Source organism: Achroia grisella, unplaced genomic scaffold (assembly GCF_030625045.1).
Source record: "Achroia grisella isolate CSIRO2021 unplaced genomic scaffold, CSIRO_AGI_Agris_v1 utg452, whole genome shotgun sequence".
Classification (NCBI taxonomy): Eukaryota; Metazoa; Arthropoda; class Insecta; order Lepidoptera; family Pyralidae; genus Achroia; species Achroia grisella.
The window spans coordinates 2,006,062-2,021,567 of NW_026712864.1; the positions used below are offsets into that span (position 1 = coordinate 2,006,062).

At 31.1% G+C, this 15,506-nt stretch overlaps 1 protein-coding gene across 4 annotated transcripts in view; it reads right to left on the reverse strand.

Moving 5' to 3' along the window:
* LOC131845111 (rho GTPase-activating protein 23) overlaps positions 1 to 15,506 on the reverse strand; it is a 282,188-nt gene that overhangs the window by 151,185 nt on the left and 115,497 nt on the right. The window lies entirely within an intron of this gene.

Here is a 15,506-nt window from a genome sequence, read left to right on the forward strand (position 1 = left end):
AAAACAAGTATTTAAATAATTATATCAGTTGTCTAGTACTCACAACACACTCTGCTTAGCTTGGAACTAGATGGCGTTGTGTGATTTGTCAAGGGAAATTATTATAATTATATTATATCTATAAAGCTACAAGATATAAAAATATAGCACACTGATATAAAAGGACTACCGTATACAAACCAGGGCTATAGATCAGGTTAAACTAAACGATTGGCTGTAACACCGGTCTCACCAAGTATCTGAAAACTTTAATTGGTTGTTAATCTTAACTGAGCCAAGTTAATCGAAGTCGGTAGTTAAAGATTGACCATATAGATTACTACAATGTAACAAGTGTAGTTTTATATAATAGATACACGTGGTTAATATAAAATTCATTTTCGTAGTAAACTACCTGTTACCCGCGACTTGATCTGCTTTAATTTGAGTGATAAGTCAACATATCTACGTCGTTGTCGTACGATCTATTTTCATGTCAAATTTAATTAAGATTCGTTCAGCCGTATACTCGTAAAAAGGTAACAAATAGGTAGACAGTAGTATACTGTTAAGTGTTCGACAGGATATCCACTCTCACAATAATGATGGGGCTGGCCTGAACTTATGAACTGGAAGCAGTCATCCCATCAAATACAGGTACAAAAGCAATGGTAATAACAGAATAGGCGACAAGGTCATAATTTTTGACAACTTACTTTATTTTTATTAAAGGGATTATAGAAAAAATGGCAGTTAGTGGCAGAAGGTCTTTAATGGGTATTGCATTTATAATAACTAATTCATTATATATGCTTTATTTATTTCACAATGCAATAATTCTTTTAGCGAATAAAAAATCAATACTACGAGTTTTTACTGTATGTACATTTTCACTTGTTTATTGGCTTTTATACAAGAAAATAGTAAATGTATAATTAGAGGAATAACGGAACATACAAAATAAGCTGCACCCATCCTTGCCATTGACATTGACTAAAAAGATCGATATAGCTACAGAAAATGAAAACTGCGAAGTTCAACGAACTTGTGAAGCCATTCATCATAATCGCGTAAAACCCTATTCAAAGGCTTATTGAATTGGATCAGAGAACGTCGACCTTAAGGTAAGGCATAAAAACACTTAACACTTGAATAGTTCATCAATCATCAGGGATACACGATGAAAGAGTTTGGTTGGTTGCATCCAAACACTTTCACTGTCGCGGTCATCATCATAAATCATAAGTTTCGAGACAATCTGACGTTAAATGCTTTTGCGGTGAAATTCAAGGATGACTAGTTTTTGGAGGTTCGATATCAACCTCAAAATTTAGGGTCGCAAATTCTAGGACAGTATTTTTAAGGAAAAGGTTTTAAATTTACTGTCTCAGAATACTGTTTATATATCCATATATACTATTTATAAATTTCAGAATGGCGTAAGCTATATGTAATAGTTTTATGTACAAAACTTGCAAAGTTATGAGAAGATCACATCTTACTACTAATAAGTTGGTAACTGACAGTATTATAAGAATTTATTTAATATAGATAATAACGTGGGAGACAAAATAAAGTTGCCTGTTTTAAATCTATATAGTTACTAAGAATAATATATTGTCCTATTTAATACTGATGACAGTGAACGGGATGGGACTAATTCTTATGGTTTAGTAACAAATCTGAAAATATAAATAGGCTTTATATTGACTTGTATTAAAAATACAGCGCTTGCGTCAGTTTCATTTCCCTGTCATCACATCACAAAATGATATCATACTTTGTGGCCACTCTTTAAAAATAGAGCTGTCCCTCGGGTGTTTCCTTGTAGCAAAATACTTGTACTATGATTCACTAATATACTCGACTCATTTTCGATGGTGGTGTAAATGGTCAAAAGTAATTTAGTGCGACTATCTACGTGATTCATTGAAAAAATATTTGAATATCGTCATTGAAATTGCTACGTCAATTAATCCCTGACAAGTGTTGTTATTCAATACTAATAGATATAATTTTAAGAACACTTTAGTGGCGTAGTAATTAAATACACTAGCCTTCCGGACATCATCGGTTCGATATCAGCAAAGAACAGAAACATTTGTACTTTTGAGTAATGATTATTTGTATAGATCTGTACATCGTATTACGCATGATTATAAAAAAGGTAGTGGTGCTTAAAAAAGTATTCTGTTATTTCTCTTATTTGACGACCGCCTTACCTTAATTCCTTTCTTAAACAATACCATAATTTTCTCCGCGCAGTTATTTCTTGAATCCGTTTTAGCAATGAAATAGTACATACCTGAAACAAGAAAATTATTTATTTAAACAACTAATAATATATCTTTTTATAATAATAAATCTTTTTATATAAACAACATAACATATGTAATAATATATACATACAAAGATGATTCAAAATCACAAAAAAGATAATAATATAATAGGTTATACATAATAAACTATCAATTGGGTCTGTATTAAAATTCTGTACCTAATATTATCTGTATTTCAAACTAAATTTTTATTATTCATAACACATAATATATTGGAGCGAAGTACTATAGTAGGTTTTATTATATGCAACTTTGCTTTAATCAGTCACAAATAATGAATTATATTATTAATTTATTTACTTATTTGCGCCTTAAACTATTTTTAGAACTCATTATTATCCTCACACAGTAATTTCAAGCCGCATGTAGCAATATTTGATTGACGTAAAATTATGGGTATTAAGTATATTTATCTATGACAAGATATTACATAGGAGAATTACAAATTACCTTTTTATTGGTCAACGTCGTATTCCATTTCGTTCTATTTACAATTATGATATTACCAAGAAATGGAACAATTGTAATATTGTGTAATAGACATAATTACGTGTATCATAAGATATTTCAGTCGTGTAGGATTACTGTATAAACACGGTGGCGCGGTTCTAGGTGTGGGTGGTACATGTAATTTTGCCCCGATATGGTAGCATTTGTATTGTAACAATGTTTAATTCCATCATATATTACATAGTTTATGCATTTGATATTCAATCTTCAAAATAGATTTATATTTATTGAGAATTATTACTAACATTTTCTGTATTGAAATACATTTGTAGATGTCGGTACTCTGTTTTTGATAGTATAATGTAATAAAATAAAATAATATAATGTAATAAAATTACTTGCCTCCCCAAGAAAATCAATACACACAGTATTGATTATACATATAGTATAAGTAATTTTAATTATATAGCAAAAAATGAGATGGTGATGATGAATGTATTTTTCGACATAAAAATGTATAATCAAATAAAATTGTTTTACATATTAAGTTATACTATTATTAGGACATATTTTTTGAAAATTTATTAAGAAATTCTACGTGACTCATTTTGATTAGAACAAAAAATAATAGATTCAGAATTAGCAACAAGTAAAAACGATTCAAGACGTTCATTCTGTTTGAAGTTAGGTTAAATAGCATTAATGATTGAAAAAGTACATTGAACACACATTATTGGCGGTGTTATGTATGTTTGTATGCGTCAATAAACACACCATTGAACTAAATGTAGTTCAACTCCGATACATCAGTTTACAACACATTACTGAATGTTTATTTTGATGGACAGTTTTGGATACCTACTCTAATGAGGACTGATATGTCAGCTGAGACACCAATGTCCGATAGTAACTGATGGGTAAATGTACCTCATAAATAAATGATTGTAACTACAGCTCGAGTCCCATTTTTGTCAAATTACTTCAGCAAATATATTTGTCAAAAATGAGATTAACGTAATTTCCTACAGCTACAGGAGTCTTTAATTGGATTTATTTGAGCTTAAATGAGATTACCACGGAAGAAGGTCCCATTAATTGATCTAAAAAAATACTAAAATTGTTTTAATTGAACGGCGATGACTTCAAGAAAAATCAGGTCTACCTACTACATTATGATTTGATGTCCTTTTTATTTAATACTAACTACTCTCCCCGGGTGTACATGCATTATATATATACCTTCCTCTAGAATCACTCTATCTATTAAAAAAACCATTTCAAAATCCGTTGCGTAGTTTTAAGGATTTTGAGCATATATAGGGACGGACCAGCAACGACTTTATTTTATACTATGGAATGATGGTAACAATGTGATAAAAATTTAATCTGTTCAACTTAAAGAGTTTATTCTTTTCGAATTTAACGAGCACAGTAAGATTACGGCAATTATTTGCTTGCGTAAATATGAAAACCAATATGATTTGACGAAACAGTTCCCATAATATCATGGCTACTTGCAATATCACATTGTGGTATTCATCTGATCTGACGCAACGAACCAGAAATAACAGCGCAATATAAAACAAAGGATTTGTTCATTGAGAAAGTGACACAATCTGATGAATCATCTGATTAGAGAAATGATTCTGTTGTAATCATCAATCTGAAATATATTCATATTCAAGTAAATACTCTGTGAATAATACATATTTACGCACTGATATTACTGCCGATATTGCGACAGTACATGTACATGTACAATAAGCTACTTAATACTTAATTAATTAACAAATGTAAGAGTAAGAGATAAAAATTTTTAACACAGCAATAGTAGTAATCAATTTCTGCTGTCAACATGAAATTTCTTTAATTTTCACGAAAAATACAGGTTATTATAAATGTAATATATTCTACAGCATTAAGATTTCAAGAAAATCTAAACTTTAACTAAAATGAAGTAGATTTTCAATAAATTTACAGAATGAAACCGAATACTGAATACCGAATAACTTTATTATTTGGAAACTTTATTCTGATCTAATTGGTAACTGACTGACTATTTTCAAATCATTTGAAATTGTAGATTAGTTTATTTTCAAAATAAAACAAAAAATGAGTTGACATGTGTTCAGAAAAAGATTTTTTACGGCGTCTTATGTACGGGACTTGGCAGTGGCGAATAAATAGTGGAAAAGCTAAGAAATCTTTAAAATCAAATTTGTTTTACAGGCCAATGATAAAAGTCGTGCCGCAAAGCGTTTATGCTCTGAACAGTGATCGATAAACAGTCGTTTGATACAGATTCGTTTGATACAACGATACTGTACGTTACGAAACTCACTGCGGCGATATGATCGGGCTTTCAAGATGTTTTGATGACGTTGGTCTCGTGTTGGATAACAAAAACTTCGGTTACGTAAACGAGCTTTATCACTGGGCTTTCTCAGTGGGTTTACTTACAATGATCGATCATAAACTATTACGTAGACCTAGAGATTTTCGTGAAAAATGATGCTACGCCGACGGTCGCGTTCAAGAGTAAATAAGGTACATTTTATAGCATTATACGAGTGTTGCTGCAGCCATTATAATATTGTTAGAAAAATAAAATATTAATTTCACAATACATGGCAGTGATCCGTTTGATTCATGATATATTACGTTAGTTATTTTTAATACCGCTTATGAATAAATTACGAGATTTCAATACACATATAGTTTTAGGTTACAACTGCTATCAACTGCTATTATTTATATATTTAATGTAGAAAAATTTGTATAACTGTCAAAGATTATACAAAATTTTTCAATGGTAGGTCGAAGAAAGAATCCGCATTTTATGACTGTTTAATAGGATTTTAAAAGCCATCAAGGCGTCAGTCACTACCTGCTGTACCGATTAATTGTCGTTAGTGTTTTAATATATTAACTGACAGTAGTTAGAATTTAACAGTTATTGCCAATTGTAAAACCGCGCCCTCGATTCACATTTCCTGTTTTGCGTCGGAACGAAACTGCCCAGATAAAGATCGCCAAGTTCTCGCTACAAAAAGTGACAGTTCCGGAGTTCAGTGTTCGGCCAAGTGGAACAAATAAAGTTGCGTCACTTTGATGCAGATAAAAAACCGGTTGAAGATCACGAACCGATGCCGGAAGCGAATCCGCTCTTTTTTGAATAATTTCACGAACTTGACTCTCGTTCGGACGCAATTGTTTTGTCTACAGCTTTGTACATTAATGATTCTGGTTCAGTATATTTTTCACCAATGAAATTATCAGATTGTCAACCGATTTGAATTATCTTAAAGGTTTATGTTCAGTATATTATACAAAGTGTTTTAATATTGGATTTGTTTGTTCTTTGCAACTGACTTGATTACATGCTCATTCTATCACTCTCCACTATGCTCCGCTAACATGTACCATTAAAGCAAGCAAAGACAATTCAATATTCGTCCATTAAAAATGTATTTATAGGTGCAAAAAGGGTCTTGAACGTTTCAAATTTGCGTATCTACTATAGCGGATGTGATTCAGTTATAATAACATGGTTAGATGCACAGCGTTTCTGGCGGCGTGTTTTGAGCTATTCCATCAATTTGAAACAATTATGATGAATCAAAGATATGGTATCTTTGTTTCATCTCAATCTATATAATGATAGGAGAACACGTAAAAATGTTTATTGTAAGTAAATAGAGTGTTAAAAAACCTAATTGCAATCCATTTGTTATATGCTATAACGAATTTTGATACATATCAAAGAAATATAAAACAATGAAAAAAATATTACGAGGAAAGGGTTTGAAAAATATGACATAGGCAAATATATAAAAGCTACAAGTTATGGTGTTTGGCCCGAGAAAAGCAGAGGCACTTATGATTACTATATATAATGTAAAAGTGTATCTTTACTTAGTGGCAAATATTATAGAGTTCTTTTATTAACAAATAAAATAAGATTAGTTGCTGAATAATAGTAGCTATAACTGCATAATATTGAAACATTTTTTTGGTTCATCCGTTACAAGTAAAACATAAAGAAATTTTTAATTAGTCTAGAAATAATTATAAACTACCGTACAAGTTGATGTATATTCTAATCTAAAGTTTATGGATACGGTTTTAGCATATGAAAATGTAACACAAACATGGAAAATGTATTACAGATTGTGTTAGTCGAGACCGGTAGCGGGTCGTGACTCACGGCTTCACATGTTAATTGAAACCTATGGTGTTACGAACTTACGAGCGTGCTTCCGTAAATATTGTTGGAAATTTTCGTGTTTCCACGCTACCTTTCTAATTTTAGATTTTAAATTTAAATTCAATGCGTAATATTACAAATTCTACAAAAAATCCTTAAAATACTTCTTATATAATAATTTGAAACATGGTTTTAGCATTTAATGTAGTTATATAATATGGTATAGTTAGGTGTAGTCTAGATCTTCGTTATTTGCAGTCGTTTATATTATAATTTGAAAGATAATGAATTTTTTATTGAGACGTTGTGATTGTGTTTGAATTAAAATCAGAGCACGTGTCCAGGATTCTCTGATAGACCAGGAAAATAGCATCCATAAAAGAGCACTTCATGAATTAATACGTTACAATAAAAACACTTAAATTTAAAGAATGTCACAGTTAAAAGCTGACATATAGGTATGTTTGAATAATTAAAATGAACTCATTCAACAGTTGTTACTAATTTATATTCGTAGTACGTAATGTTGAATCCAAATGCTCTGGTATAATACGCGACGGAATTTAATTTCGTTTCAGTTCCATTTATTATTGCGGTCGAGATTCTAAACCATTTATACAATTCCTACTTTATGGGATTGATTATATAAAGTGCAATGGAAAAGATCCAAAAATCTTTCTTGGATCTTTTCCATTGTACTTTAAATAAACAATATGTAATAACAATGATGATCTAAATCTCTTTTTCTAACAACAATAATAAAAAAAAGGAAAATAATTACTACAATTTATCTTTTGTATATGAATTTAAAATATTTAAAAAATAATGATTAGTACTAGCAATAATACAAATTATCAAGCACAGTAACTGCCTTACTTAATGTATATAACTTATTACAAATGTACAATACCACATTAATTTAACCATGCCACCCTATGCTCAACATTTAAATAAATCTATACTAGCTATAGTTAGATTATCCTTGAATTGACAATATCTCGTTATATCCCGTCAATAGCTTAAAAACAATTTCTTCAACATATGAATATTGGCATTCACTTGACATTCACAATAGAGTTAATACACCTTTAGATCCACCATTAAGATTGTTGCATTATCTCAAACGTCGGCACTCTTCACAAATGTGCTCAGGCGCACGCGACTAACGCTCACGATTTTGGGTCAAGGCAGCTTGCCAGGGACTCGCTGCAAATTGCACTTCAATGCAACGGGTATTTACAAGGCAGTTAGTTTGGGGTCGTGAGGAATCAGCGTTAGTATTTCACAGAGCAATTTAGACAACCTAGATTTGAGATAATCGTGAAATGTCTGATGAAATAGTCATAAAACTTAAAGTCTTCAAAAGCGGAACACAGCAGGTGATTTTATGGATGGTACAATGCATTGTTATTGGACTGGCAAACAAGCCGATGGACCACCTGATGGTGGTAACCGTTTTTTTTAGTTATTTATGTTACTTTTGCTGCAATTTGATACAGCGGAAGTTTTTATTAGTAGTTTTCACTGGAGTGTAGTAACCGTTACTTATATATATGAACAGTACCATGCATATTATGTTAACACGTGACACCCGTAATACCATTCAAGCATTCCGGAGGACTAAAATATCAAGCTTCTTATCCCATAATTTCATTGCCTAACCTCAACCTTTATAGAAGAAACTAAGACATGTTTTGGTTAGTTTAGCTTCTTTTAGCTGGTATCCTGACGAGAAATGAAAGGATGAGGATAATAAAATTGAGTCTCCTTAAACCATCGCAAGTGAATTTATCAAGTATTCTTTACGATGAATTCTAGGATGAGACCTAGAGGGGTATGATATTTTATGTAACTGGAAAAAGCAAAGCTCATATCAGTTCATATCAGTATTACACTATTTTAATTTTTTGGATTAAGTGCATGTACTACAGATCTATGAAGCCGGTATATTAGATTGTAAGGTAAACGAATGAGAAGTAGCAACCGTGGGAATGATAATAATTGAAAACTACGAGAATGGTCAACAGTCGTGATCATTGCGGACCTGTGCGGTAATTGAACTAATGGTTCTTGGATTGATTATGTAAATATACGAGTAATAACAAAATTATAATTGTATTTAAGAAAATATATGCAGACAGCTGTGTAACAACGTTGGCATCATAAGCAGGGACAAAGTAACTTAGTTACAGCTGTTTAATCTTTTAATTCAACATTCTTTTCATACGTCGAACCTAACGTACCGTGCCATTTCTTTTTTTATCTGGATACTTTGAATTTGCTCTTTTATAATTTATTATCATCGAGGTTTACTAGTATCACTCTGTAGATTATTTGCTAGTATGTCTATTAACTAGATATTAGTGCATAAATCAATATATTCCAATAGATTATTTAACATTTTATAGCGAAATACACTGAAAATAAACAAGGAATAGGTAAGTTTGAATTTAAATTATTATACATATATGCAGTTCGAGGGGAGGAACTCCCTACGTTTGATGTTAAAGTTCCGTGGGAATAGAGACAACAGGTGACAATCGGTTTGCTGTTAAGGTATGTCAACAGTTACTTGGATTTCAGAAATTCTAAATAAGCATGACAATATCGTAAATAGTCTATTGTTCCTATCATACTAAATGATATAACAGACGATTTTATAAACTTTTATTTATCTCGCTGTCTTAGGGTGTCGTCAAATCTTGCCAATCAAAAGAAATTAAGATAACTTTCATAGTATTCTTCAGTTTCTTTAATTACAATTCAATTTGGAACTTAATAATAAAATAAATTGGGAACACATTAGTATGCATTACAGCAGTATTGAAAAGTACGAAATGTTACAAAACAATGTAAACAATGTGATCGACTGAGCTGAAAGTACAATACACAATGCAACAAGAAGAAGATCTGGCAGTAGAATCTTGAACCAAAACGATGCACGTCCATTCGAGATTAAGATAATTTAATTATTCGATCGACATATTTTATATTAATTAGATTTATTATAGAATTTCAGATATAGAATGATTATTCTATTGGACTTAAGAGAAAGTTCATCAACATAATTTTATTTCTGGATACATTTTATGTTAAGATGAAATTGCACAATGAAAGGAAGATATAATTTGTTGCATGGTATGAACAATGGACATTACTAGTGCATGGCCTTGAAACGTTTGTCACAGTGACTGCGTCACGTGATATTAATAAATACCAGTTACGGTTTGCTTGGGACGAGACATTTCTGAACGTGACAGTCGAGGGTGGGCGACGGACTGTGTCCCGATACAAGGGGTTACCTACTCGTGCTATAGGTATTGTTATAAATACTACAACAGAAATTGTATTCTATGTAGCAACATTGAATGTGTAATAAGGTATCATCCGTATATTACGTCATATGTTATGAGAGGGTGACTATATAACAAGATGTTTGAAGATTCACAAACTTACGTAATTTTTATTGACAGTTTGGCCTGAAATAATATACGGACTGTAAGTTTATAATAAGTCCACAAACTTTTTGCCAATTTAATATACGCCCTCACTAGCTTTCGTCCGTGTCTGCTCGCGGTTTCTTACTAAGTAGAATATTTCCTTCGATATGCTTTTTAGCCATAGTACTTTTGACTGTACGTTGATAATCTATCAGAACTACAGTTAAGAGAACATTTAACACAAACTATAATATAAGCACCAAACAAATTGCAAATTCATATTTTTTTTCGTTTTACCTATGTTTATTATTAGTTCTGCCTATATGCGGACCCTTACTATAGAAATTGTTTCTTTGTGCAACAGTCACGGAAGTTTTAACAAATAGTAATACGCACCTGTTCACTCCAGCAGGTGTGTCCTACAATGGAGTTACTATCTCTTGACTTTAAGTACTATCCAGTATTTAGGTTAACATAATAAGTACAATACAAGAAATAAAATGTATTTGTTGAAATACATTTTATTTTGTAAATAAAATAAATATTCATAGATATACTGACAATTCAGATACTTAATAAAACTGGTAACAGTTACTGTTACACTTCAAAATATACATAGAAATAATTATTTTGTGCTACAAATGAAATTTTTAAATTTGCTGCATGTAATTTTAATTTATATATTTGACGACCTCGGTGGTCTAGCGGTCTAGCACACCGCTTTACGATCGATGGTCGCGGGTTTGATTCCTCGCACGGCAGAAACATCTGTATTGATGAGTATGATTGTTTGTATCGGTCTGGGTATTTTCTATGTACAATATGTATGTATTTACAAAAAATAATATCTATGTATATGTATGAGTTATCTAGTACCCATAACACAAGCTTTACCTAGCTTACCTTAGGTCTAGATGGCGCTGTGTGAATTGTCCTGAAATATTATTATATATATATTTAGTATCTGGGTGATAAAGATTCGCTTAACGAAATATTTTTTTAAACAAAATATCGTTTATCAGTTATAATTGAAAAGCAATCGGTGCTGTTCTAACTACAATTTTTATTCATTCAAATGTATTAGAATCGTTACAGAGATAAATCCATCACACTTCATTTTATTTACTTATAATTATAAAAAATAAATTAAGTTAGTCATGTCTGTAGACATATATGGTTTGAAGTGCAAAGGTAAAGTACCTCTACACTTCAAACCATAGATAAATCTAACTACATCGAGTTTGGTACGTGCTCAAACATTGTCTTTAGCGTTTTTATCGTCTTTTTAGCGTTTTAGACAGAAAAATGGAATTTTGGACTTATCACCAAATATTTAAACACTCCTAGCGGTACTTACTTATTGATTGTTAGTCGTTTAGATGGGGACCCCCATCCCTTGAGAGCTAAATTGAATGGAAAAATATATTAGCGGGTATGCACCTCGCCTGCTGTGCTGTTGTCTACACCAACTCTACTGTTTACTATTTTATATACAAACTACAAAGCGAAATAATAACATGTAAGTACCTACTATGAATTTACATCTAAAATTCATAAAAGAAATTTAAGGCGTGTAATAGAATATATATATTACTGGTTTTAATCGCTGTTATGATTGATTGAGCTGATAAAACTCTAAGAAGATTCATTTATATAATAATAATATAATTAAAGATTTCATTATGAACTTAAATTTATTTAATATGGAACTGCTTGCGTTATTTCGTTGCAAGATATACGGTAATTCCAATATACATATCTAACAATCGTCAATGGAGTGTGTATAAGAAACAAATATTCAAACAAAGAATGGATGGATGCTCTTACAAATATTTGTATCTAGGTTAGATAGTCACTTATAAAATAAAGATTTTATAATTATCGTGGGATTTAAATTCCAATAAAACGTGGCCCTTTTTAAGAACATTTATGAGAACTAGGAACTCTGGTCAGTTTTTTCAATGATTTCCGCTTAGTACTTAAATCGACAAATAGACAATCATATTATTGGTAACGTACGTAACGTACGTACGTACGTAACGGCAATCTATAAATTACATTTACCATAGATTTCAGTTATTTAAAAAAATAATCGTCTATATTTTCATCCCACAGATTAGTGAGTATGTAGCAAACAATGCAGATAAAACATTTTTTATCTGTGACAAATGGTACACAAAAGATAGGGATATCAACAGATCCTGCTTTATTACAGATTTATAAAATAATGATACCCTACAATAAAAGTATATAATACCTTTTTTATTCAACTTACTGGGGGGATTCAAAAGTGACTGGTGATAAAGCGATTTTTGATAGCAATCTATTCTATACAGGATTAGTGACAATGGATGCACACCAAGCAGAGACTCAGTTATTCATGAACTGGACAAGTTGTTCTAAAAACTATACTTACAATATGTATATAACTAACAAAACTTTTCTCCAACCAAATAATAGGCACGTAATTATTAAATTAAATTATAATTTAATTTAATATGCATTCCACAATAAAAAATATGCAGCTTACTACTACATATATATTTATATATATTTCTTATATCTTCGCCGTACACCTAAAAGATATCTCTAAGAGGTTGTTTAGCGATAAGGCTGCCTTATATGATTGTACTTATCTGGTGCAATAAAGTGTATACATAAAAATGAAAAAAATACACTTAAACAGATATTAGATACACATATAGAAGATTATGAACCTGAGTATAAAATTAGCCGAACTTAACCGTTAATTATTAGTGTCAACTTAAATTTGTTACTAAGTCTCAGGTGATAAAAGGATGATTCCAAATCATGCTACACCATGTCACTCACAACCCTGTGTAGAATTACAGCCGTGAAGATGTTATTTATTTCATTTTTGTGTATTATCGCGCCGCTCACGCGCACTTCGCCAATTAGTATGCCAGTTAATTATATCTATACATTAGTAGTAAAATATCTGGGCCAACTAAGCGACAAATAGTCGCAAGCAGTCGCACCGTGAGAACGATCTAAGATAATGTAAAACGAGGGCGTATATTTGAGGGAGCTCCTCCGCCCAGCGCCACAGAATATATACGAGCAGAATATTATTCTGTGAGAATACACAAAACATGTAATGGGGATGCCAGCGGCTGTACCAAACAATGGCGCATGCGCCCCGCTGCATTGTACAATTTTAATGCATTTTTTAGGGTTGCTTCGTTTAATTGTAAAATTGCATACTCAGCTCGGCAGATTTTATTCCTATTGTTTTGCATTTATGTGTAATATAACAAATTTGTATGTATATACAAAATGTACAATATTTTCATAAATGCAAAAAATAGGATTATAGATTACATATAATTATTTACAGATACCTACATAATTGCACATACAAGGGTGTATCTATGAATTGCAGTTCATAAACATATTCGGTATGTCGTTATCGTACACACATACATTCTGGTACACATAAATCGACTATCTATTGAGATTACTTTAGGATAAAAATATAAAATATCTGTTCAGTACACATACACTACACTACATTGATATATAAAAAAGAGCTCGCGTTAAGAACATCCTTCATACATATCGAACGTACTAATATTACGTACGTAAATTAATTACAAACAAATATTTTTCATATATTCGTTTTTCATACAAAAAGTTTTTATTCAAAGATGGATTTATTAAAAACGTTCACACTTCCATTCCCCATTCGCATATGGTCGATTTATTTTTTTAACAAAAGAAGTACATACAGGGGCCGGTCAACAGGCCGGGTCACGCTTCACGACCGACGACAATAACTACAATACAGTGATGAAATTAATCAACAGCTCTAAATACGTTTTACATCATCCCTATTTCAACAAGCCAGATTCTAAAAAAAACGTTATATAATGTATCTATTTAGATATTTCAATGGTATCAATGTTTGCATAGATTGATTTTACAAGTAGGTTTCGTTTTCATAAGAGCAGTGCCAGCTTCATGCTAAAATGTATGAAATTAAAAAAAAACATTAACCCAACTAATGTATAGTTGTATATTTTTAATTTTTTATTCTTTAGTAAGAATGAATCATAATAATATTCCATAAAAAAAACAAATAGGTACGTACTAGAATTTCTTGGTAAGACTGAATTTGGTATTCAATTTTCTAATACTTACCTACTTTTTTAAATGCATTTGTTTTTAAAATATTTACCAATAAAAAATTTTCACTTTTGGTTAATAGTATAAAGACTACATTCACAAACTAAAAGACTATTTAACTTGTGTTATTACGTAAAAATCTAATATGAAAGCTAAATAAAAGTATGTCGCCTATTCATTAATATGAATTTACCATTTTTACCGTATTCTTTATTCGCATTGGCGACTATCGACACACAGGAAAGTTACGTAATAATTATTAATTGAGTCAGTAGACATATCTTACATCCTATAACATAACATGAATATTTATTAACAATCTATTATTCGAATATTTAAAAATATACGTATGGATGTTCCAATACAAATATATACGTATTTAAAATTGGAATAGTAATTAGAAATGATTTATAAACAGTGTTCTAAATTCAAAAATTGCGCGCTAAACTTTCAATAGACGAACCGAATCGATACGATTAATTAATGAACCTAAAAATTGTATTTCCTTGGAGTTTCTGATAAACACATCAAAATGCGGTGGCTTTGTGCTATTAGATGCACGCATGCGCGCACGTGCTGTGCACGCGTTCTCAGTCCTCCACCCTCGGCTGCCGGAGGGACAGCTCTCCCCAGTGGCTCCTTTGTAGAATTGCAATTATGCACGCATGCGGAATGCACACGAAGCTTGCGTTGAAGATTACTAGTTGGAGTTAAATTTTCCTTTAAGAGTGTTGATTACTAGAATTAATATTGTAATATAACACTCAGGCTTTCTTGTATTGATAGTATAATATAGTGAATGTGAAAGTAACTCTATCTGTCTGTGTGCTTTTAATACAGAAAACTATAAACCAATTTATCATATGAATAGATTGTACTTTAGAAAACTGGACTTTTTGAAAATAAAATAAAATTGGGAATGAAAGATTGTATAGGAATCCAAAC